Here is a 9,656-nt window from a genome sequence, read left to right as displayed (position 1 = left end):
GTAGAAAATTCGTAAAATAGTAAATGAGGACTTTTTGGAATCCTTGTAAAATTGTCTATGCATTAGATCTATAATATGGCATGTTTTAGTTTAAATATTTTTCGGTAAAAATAGATTTGTGCAGTAAGGTTGTAATGCTAGTTGAATTTGTTATTTTCCATAACTGCCAATTTAGGGCTCCAAATGAAGTGAAATTTTTGTGGCATGATACTCATGTGATAGTTGATGTGTGGTAAAAATTTCATAGTCATTGGTTGCTGCATGGGTGAGTTATTTGTTTATCTTGCTCTCACATGATTTCTTGCTTTAGCAACTTGTCCTTTTCATAGAGGTTGCTATACATATTCAAATGGAGTAAAATTTGTACATTAGACTATTGAGAGTATATGTGAGCTACTGTAATTTTTGTAGAAGTTATTGTGCACTTTTGGTATATGTTCATTAAGTCACCTTGTTATCTAAAATAAATTAAGAAATGCATTAAAAGAATTTATTTGGTCATGGACACTAGGTTTTCTGGTGTTCTTTAGTCATGTGTGGCATGTTGGTAAAGTTGGTTTTGCCCAATTATGTGTTTGCAACATAAGTTAATAATTATTTTCTTGCCGATGTGGTTTATGGACAGATCTGGGAACTTAGCAAAGTTCTTCATGATAATGTGCTTTGTTGCGAAACTTGTTTATACAAAAGTTGTAGATAATTCATGTATCTAGCTTCTATTAAAATTTGGTGTCATTTGGCCAAGTAGTTTAAGAGTTATAGCTGTTTAAAGTTGGGTTACAGAATTGATTGCTCTCTGTCTTGTTTAGACCAGTTTCTGTAAATGGGTATATTTGATTTAGTTAACTTGAGAATCATGCTAAGATGATTAAAGATGAATTGTAGAAAATTTCATAATCTTTCCAGAATGTCTTGTTGCATGGCTATTGGATTTGTATAACTCTAATTATGATCCAAACATGAAGTTGTTGTTTCCAGTCCAAAAATAGACATAGGCTAGCTGTGGTTGTTTACTCCATGTGTTGCTAAGTGTGGCTTATGCCCTTGTTGATGGTCAAGTTATGATACTTGTGACCTTGTTAAACTTGTGCCATGCTTGATGTGCTTGCTCTCTATAGTTAGTGGTGTGAGGTTAGTTAAATAGCTATTGGTGTCTATGTCTTGCATAATCTTGTGTTTGTCTTGAATGCTTATGTGATGCATCTTGTGTTACAATTCATCACATTCATACACATGCATCTTGCATCTCATTTAGGTACGCTAGATGAACCACGTGAAGGACGTGATGTTGGAACCGAACCCGGAGACGGTGCAAGATAACTGAACTGACTTGTGTCGGATCCCAGGCAAGCCCCGGAGCATTCTAAGTCTCCTACTTTATAAAAGCAATTCTTTCTATATATGAGTTATATATTGTTGCATTAAGTTATAGGAGTTGATTGAAACCGTTGATGCATTTATTACTATCCTTGCCTACCTTATTACCTTTTTATCCTGTTAGGTCGGGATCGAATAACTGCTTAGCCTTGCTTAGACCGGTAGCGATCGGTGATTTCCGGTCACCTACATTTATAGGGGGTTACTAGAAGAATTTAGCTATGGAAAGAATGATATCCTGGAATTAACCATGTGTGATGAATAATTGGAGACCGGACGGAAAAAGTTGGAGGCAACCAGACAGGGTTCTGGGGTGCTGTTAGTTTCCGTCTGTGTCGATTAAGGACCGACCGTTGTTGGGCCTCGGGTCATGTTGAACGCATGCCTTACATTTAGCTGGCCGAATAAAGTACCTTTCGACCGCGAAGCTGGGAGATTATTCGGGCCGAGTAGATTGCCCGCAACGCACTGTACCGGAGCAGGTGTGGTAGGACACGGGGGCGCGATGATAAGACCGAAAGGCAGTCGATCGGTTGACTCGAGATTTTTCCTGGATAGTTGACTCGGTGACCGATACCTCACTTTAGCGGGTGAGTGAGGTTTGTGTAAGGAATAAATCACCAGCTGGTTAGGAATCGATTCGAATCGCCATCGCTCCTGGATAGTGAGCACTTGACTCGAGTTACGGCATCGTTGTAATTATTATGGAACAATGATGGTTATCTGGATGGTATGGGATATGCTAAATTTAAATTGGTAACTGGATGTTATTGGTTAATCAAGTGATTGCTATTGTACAGGTGCTTACCTAGATAGATAGGTCATAATAAAGATGATGCAAAGTACTTAAAATGGTTTCTTCATGATAGCTTATGCTTTTCGCAAATGAGTCAGCTAGCCCACTAAAGAAAGCCTTACATAATCCTTGGTGTCGCTTTATTTTGGTTTAAGACGGGTAAGTCTAGCTGAGTACATTCGAGTACTCAGGGTTTATCCCACCTTGTTGCAGGTGATATTCTCGACCTGTTGATGATGGTGGCTAACCGCCGGTGGGCTTGGTGATTCTATACTTACTTCTCATCTATATGCTTTTATCGGACGATGTCACTTATGCTAGCAATATATTTGGAACTTATATTAATGTAATCATTTGAAAGCTATGTTGTTTTTACTAAGCGGTTTTGAAACTCAAACTGGTACTTTTATTTGTGAACCCATTTGTAATATTATTTCCGCTGCAACTCTGCGTATATGATGTGTATTTGCTTAATCACGCGATCTTGGTTGTGATGTTGATTTACCGAGGTCCTTTGTGACACTCGGCGAACTACCGGGTTTGTATAAGTGAAAGTATGCGTGTGTCAACGTGTTAGCGGGGATAGCCATACTTGATCTTGTATAAATTGGGCGGTTCTGTCATAGTGGGGTTTGGACAAACATAAAGTCCCATCAAAGTACGTGACCCACATCAAGGACATGTAGAACAATTTTGTGACTAGTGTTTGAACAAACGATGGTAACACATATTACTTCCCGGTTAAAATTGGACTTCATTAAGGGTCAGCCTTAAGCCCGTATCTCTTTGCCTTGCTAATGGATAAGGTTACCAGGAACATACAAGAGGATATCCCTTAGTGTATGTTGTTCGCTGATGATGTAGTGTTAGTGAACGAAAACCAGACGGGAGTAAATAGGAAACTAGAGTTATGGCGGCAGACCCTTTAGTCTAAATGTTTTAGATTAAGCAGAACTAAAACCGAATACATGAGATACGACTTTGACAGAGTTGTACAAGAGGAGGAAGATGTGAGTTTGAAAGGTCAAGTATTGCCTAAGAAGGATGTCTTTCGGTATCTGGGATCGATGCTACAGAGGGATGGAGATATTGATGCGGACATTAGCCATAGAATCAAAGCAGGGTGGATCAAGTGGCGACAAGCTTCTGGCAGTCTCTGTGACAAGAGGGTACCACAAAAGTTAAAAGGTAAATCTATAGAACGACGATTAGACCGGCTATGTTGTATGAAGCAGAATGTTGACCTACAAAGATTCGACTTGTTCAATAACTGAGTGTTGCAGAAATACGTGTGTTGTGATGGATTTGTGGTCACACAAGAATGGACCGAGTTCGGAACGATGATATACGTGATCGCCTAGAGGTAGCACAAATTAAAGAAAAACTTGTCCAACATCGGTTGAGGTGGTTTGACAATGTCCAAAGGAGATCTCTAGATGCACCAGTGCATTGTGGAGTCCTAAGCCAAGCTAATAATATGAGGAGAGATAGAGAAAGACTGAAATTAACATGGTGGAGGCAATAAAAAGAGATTTAAAAGATTAAGATATACCTAGAGATCTATGTTTGAACAGGAGTACTTGGAAAGCAACTATTGAAATGCCTGAACCGTGACTTGGGGCTCTTGATTGGTTTCAACTCTAGCCTATCCCAATTTACTTGAGACTAAAAGGCTATGATGTTGTTGTATTTGTATCTCCAAATATATTTATTAAAAAACTAGATTCAAAGATCTTTCTAATGATATCATTTATGTGCTATAAATATTAATATTGTTTAGTATTTATATTGTTAAAGTTGTTTCTCGAAAAACAAAAATGACAGATATTTTGGGACAGAGAGGAGCAAAGACATGAGAGCGGAAGCGACGTCCGACCCGACGTTTTACCTTCCGTTCCCGTAGTTCCAACTTCCGATTGCCTTCCGCTTCCGCTTCCGCCCGCCGCCACTCTATCGCTCTGTTTATCCTTGCCGAGACGCCGGCGGGCGGCCGATTGACTGTGTCCCTGGCTCGTCTTTCGTCACGACGTCGCCGATAGGCAAACGCAGAAGGGCGATGGGTACTCAATCACTCCGTTCCAAGACACGTGACTATTCAAGTACGCATCAGGTGTCTAACAGTTCAGTCTCATACGGTACTACTTTGCTCGATTGCTCTGAAGCCCTTGCTTTGATCTATATGTCAATTATATTTTAGTCAAATGCTTAATATGTGTTTGCCCCCATTTTTTTATCCCTAATTACAACATAAGTGTCGGGGCCTAATACCGGGGTACTCAATGAGGTGAAACTGACAACCATCGAACGTTGACACTCCCGATCAGACGAGAACGTTACTGCATCTCTTGTCCGAAACGACGGAAGACCGGTTCTGCCTCGCCCGACCCCGAGGGCTAGGCTCCGCCTCGCCCAACCCTCGAGGACTAGGCTCCGCCTCGCCCGACCCCCGGTGGTCAGACTCCGCCTCGCCCGACCCCTGAGGGCTAGACTCCGCCTCGCCCGACCCCCGAGGGCTAGGCTCCGCCTCGCCCGACGGCCGAGGGCAGACTCTGCCTCGCCCTACAAGTACACCCTGCTCCATCATAAGGATGAGCACAGGGTACGACATGACACTCGAGTCAAACACAGCACCAAGGACCATGCCTACGCCGCGGCAGAAAAAGTACCGCCAGGGTACGACGGGATGGGCGCTTTAGACCATTCCGGCATTGCAGAGTCCGAATAGTATTGTAGGTGCCGCCTTCAGCCCTCAGACACGGAACCCGACATAGACATACGACCACCACTACGGTCCAAGAAGAGACTCGTGCCCTCTACAATGACGGATATACTGTCACCAGGCCGTGGTCCCGAAGGAGCGGCGCCCGCTCCACGACCCCTTGGGCCCACCAGATCGAAGCACTCGCTTCGGCCTCCGGACACCCTCTCCGATCAGAAGGCCTTGCCCAAAGCACTACCTCTGACTTCGACCCACGTCCCTTCGACCGGGGCTCGTAGAAACCAGAAGGCGTGCGGAGAAAGGCAGGACAAGTTTTCCTGTAATTTACCAAATAAAATGAGACCCGATGGCTGCAGGAAAGCAAGTATTAAATAAGCTTCAATTTCTCACTTATTTTTCTTGGAAGCCTCGTCATCCGATGGAAGAAAGCCAGTAAACTGAGCCACCAACTCCCTCCAGTGATCATTGTCAACTATCCCTGTCACTGGAAGTCCCCCCAACCGAAGGCCAAAAATAGCCTTCATGTTCTGTATGGTTAAGGTCATCTCACCACAAGGTAGGTGGAACGTGTGGGTCTCAGACCTCCACCTGATATAAGAATAGAACGACTGTTACTTGCCTCAAATTTGTTACAAGAAAGTTTATGTACAAAGAATGCACTCGCACCTGTCTACAGCTGCAGTAAGTAGTGCTGGGTCAAGGGGCGGAAGACCGTGGTTGACAACATGGACAAGCTCGAGGAAGCCAGCACGCCGTATGTACGGTGCGTAACGCTCGTTCCACTGGTGCGCCCTGGTGTGCGTGCGGGGCCTCAAGGAGGCAAGGCCACCTTTGCGTCGTTGTCGCTCAAGATATGTACTCGATGCTGGTCGTCGTACTCCACCTCAAGAATAGGGTACAATGAGTGCTGCGTGGGTGGGGTCATCCTGTTACAAATTGATAAAAAACGTTAGAGTATTCAAATTAACAAAATTCAAATTAACATTATGTAGCATTGCAAAATTTGAACTACTTGTTATGCAATATGAACACAATATAAAAGCACATGTATATATTCAAAGTAACATTAACAGACATATCATGCACTTGTAACATAAACAACTTCACTAGGAATATAAGCATTTGACGACACTTCATGAAGTCATCAAAATCGACGTATCACGCACTAGTAAGTACCGACGTTTGTAAACTAGTAGGTATACCCAAAATCTCTAACTAAATAACTAACTATAAACTAATTAATAAATACCTAATCAAGCCCTAAACCCAAATTCCTAACTATAATAGAACACACAACCTCGAACCTAAAAACTACCTACGTAAATCACAAACAAATTCACTAACCTAACTATCCTAAATCAGTAAGTATCCTAAATTTGACAAACTATCATAAATCAATAGCAATCATAAAACCCTAACTATCCTAAATTACTAACTATCATAAATCACTAATTATCCTCAATCACTAATTATCCTAAAATAATAATAATCAAAATAACATGAAATCGAGAGGGAGGTACCTTAGGAGTTGACGGCCTTGACGCGCCGGCGTTCGTGGCGCGGCCGTCGAGGGCGTTGCACGGCGGGACTAGCCGGGCGCGGCGTGGGCGGGCTGGCGCGACCGGCGCGGGCGCTGCGCGGCAGGAGTGGTTGGGTGTGGCGTGGGTAGGCGGGCAAGGCGTAAGCGGCCGTGGGAGCTGCGCGGCGGCGGGGCAGAGGCGGCTGGCAGCAGGCGGGCAGGCAGGGCAGTGGGTGGGCGGGCTGCCTCGCTGCGGGGTTTTATTTGGCGCAGCCGCGCCATGCTCCGTGGCGCGGCACTGCCGCGCCAAGATCGGTGACGCGGTAGGACTTGCCCCGTCAGCGGTCCACGGACCCGGTTACCGCCACGTCAGCCCTGGCGCGGCACAGGCATTTGGCCGCGTCAGGGCAATAGGCGCGGCCAAAAGTATTAGTTTTTTAAAAAAAACCAGCCGTATTAGATTTAAAATTAGTTTTCAAAAAGTGTTAAAATAATTAAAAAAAATTCTGCCGCGTCCGATGGGAAGCAAGCAGCACATGTAGACACGGATCGATCTTGACCTTGTTAGGGATGGGGCAACAAGCAGCGTGGACGATGGGGAAGTGGATGTAGGGGCTACCTGGATGAGGAGGAGGCGACGAGGAGAGTCCGGCGTGTCTGGCCCGGCGGAGTTGCAGCAGAGGTGCAGGACCTCGGAAGCTTACGTCACGGCGTCGACGCTGAATGCGGAATCCCTGTGTGCGGCTGCGGCATCCATCTCCCAGGTGATCTCGCAATCAATGAACCGATCTGCGGGAGTGAGATGTTGGAATCAACCATCTCCCGATCTGCACGCCACGAGGAGAATAAGATTAGGGATAAACAAATTGATCATATTAGGAACAGCGACGTGGGTTTCAATCTACTGTACCTAGACTGCATCAATGAACCGCGTTACCAAAATCTCAGATCGAAGCACAGCATCGTGGCCGGCAGGCTATTGGAGGAGAAAAGCCGCCGCCGCACGGGCTGTAGCCGCTGGACGCCCGCAAATCACGACCGAATCTCCTTATATTCATTATATTAATAGGGTCCGCTTAATTAACCCGCTAATGCACCTCGGGCACCAGGTTGGGAGGCTCTTTCGGTGTAAAGGAGTAGTTACTCACAGGGAGTAGATTTTTTTTTCATATATATATATATATAGTTTTGGGTAGGTGGAAAAAACGAGATATTTTATTATTTTTCGGAATTAATTAATTTTAGAATTAAAATAATTTTAGAAAAGTCTAGAAATGATATTTAAGCTAAAAAAATAATCCGAAAGCTCTAAAAATTCAGAAAAATTCTCAGAGACATTTTGGAACATGAAAAATCCAAATAAAGTATTTGAAACTCATGATAAGATATTTTGGAGGACCTAAAAAATAAATTATGCTCATAGAAAAGTGGGAAAAAGTTTCAGTAAAATTCCCTGGGAAGATTTTAGAGATACGTTGATGAACTCAAATGAGTGATTTGGACTAAAAAAAAAGATTTTGGGAAGCTCCGGAGGAAGGTTTAAGAAAGGCATTTTCAGCTCTACCCAATACTCTATGTTTGTTCTTTGAATAATATTTGGAGTGTAGCTGGTGCCATTGGCAGCATATTCACTAAATGATGATCTAAAGGGATAATAAATTTGCTCAATATAAGACAATGCGACGTACTACCATGAGACCATGACACATGCTGGACTCATCCTTTCCATTCAGCTCTCATCTACGACAAGTATCAAGTGTAAGGAAAATGGACCACCGGCTCATTTAGTTTGGATTTTGGTATTTGATGAACAACAAGACCAAGTTAGACTAACGTGTTTGCGAGTATTTATTTTGTAGTCCAATAATGTGCAAATGTGACTTGGACCGAGATTAGAACATGAAGAATTGATCAACACTCAAAGGAAGACACTAGAGGATGAGTGATCAACCTAGAAGTGAAGTTAGGAGTCCAAGACGCGAAATGGGAGAAGGCCCAGAAGTCATATACATAGGTCATATATGCACCAGCCATGTTAAGTGGCGCACCGGCCATGTCAAATATACCAGTCATATGCACCGGCCATATAGGTGCGCACTAGATATGGGACTCAGAGAGCGATGCAGAGCGCTCGGGAGGTCAATACACGCACCGACCATGTCATATACACCGGTCACATACACTGGATACGGGTTCCAGAGAAGATGCAAGTCATATACACCGGCTATATAGCACCGAACACCATAGGTGACAGGTGCACCGATCACATATAACGGCTAGTTTTTCGACCGTTGTATATAGCCGTTATATATGCACCGGCTATATAGGTGTGACATAGCCGATGCACATATAGGTGGCCGGTGCACCCGCAGAATTGCACATATGACTTCCAATGGCTAGTTTCGAGTTGGGGCTTAAAAATACCACCCCAACCGGCCAAATGAGGCGTGAGAGAGCAAGGAAAAGGTTGTATGGAGGTGACACTCCACTTTGGTGCTCTCCACAAGCATAGGGCTTAAAGAATCACTCGGTGATTATCGTAGGTGATTTGCGAAATGCTTAAGTTAGTTAGACCACGCTCATATGTGCTTGCTCTAGGTTTAGGCCTAGTGTTTAGTGAGGTTTGCACACCTCTTACCACTCGGTGCTTGCGCGCACCATTGTTATACTCGACGGGGGTTGTAAGTCTAGCAAGACCACGCCAACTGCGTTTGTGGTGTGGCCACCTAAAAGGTCCTAATATGGCTAGAGAGGGGGGTGAATAACCTATTTAAAAATCTATAAATCAACTAGAGCAATTTGATTAGTATGACAAATAGCGAAATGCAAACTTGCTCTAGCTCTACAAGGGTTGCAAGCCACCTATCCAACAATTCTAGTTACTATGATCACTAGACACACAATTTGCTAAGTCACTAACTCACTAAGAGCTCTCACACTTGCTACACTAAAGAGCTCACTAGATGAACTCAAACTACAAAGCAAGCTCTCAATTCTAGCTACACTAAAGAGCTTACTACAACTAGTTTGCGAGAATATAAATGAGTGAGTAGGATAATTATACCTGCCACATGAAGGAGTGAACCAATCACAAGATGAATAGCAATTCAATCATCAGGGAGAACACCAAAGGGCAAGTGACAACCAATTTTCTCCTGAGGTTCACGTGCTTGCCAGCACTCTAGTCCCCTATTGTGTCGACCAACACTTGATGGTTCGGTGGCTAAGAGGTGTTGCACCAACCT

At 43.8% G+C, this 9,656-nt stretch overlaps 1 long non-coding RNA gene across 1 annotated transcript; it reads right to left on the bottom strand.

Moving 5' to 3' along the window:
- Positions 1–4,749: 4,749 nt before the first annotated feature.
- Positions 4,750–5,814, bottom strand: LOC136499062 (uncharacterized). The gene is made up of 3 exons (XR_010769883.1): positions 5,559–5,814; positions 5,283–5,480; positions 4,750–5,209 (listed from the first exon to the last, which is right to left on the bottom strand). It is a non-coding gene; the product is annotated as an uncharacterized lncRNA (long non-coding RNA).
- Positions 5,815–9,656: the final 3,842 nt, after the last annotated feature.

Source organism: Miscanthus floridulus, chromosome 13 (assembly GCF_019320115.1).
Source record: "Miscanthus floridulus cultivar M001 chromosome 13, ASM1932011v1, whole genome shotgun sequence".
Classification (NCBI taxonomy): domain Eukaryota; kingdom Viridiplantae; phylum Streptophyta; class Magnoliopsida; order Poales; family Poaceae; genus Miscanthus; species Miscanthus floridulus.
Note: the sequence above shows the minus strand (reverse complement) of the source record. Positions and strands in the feature narration are given on the sequence as shown.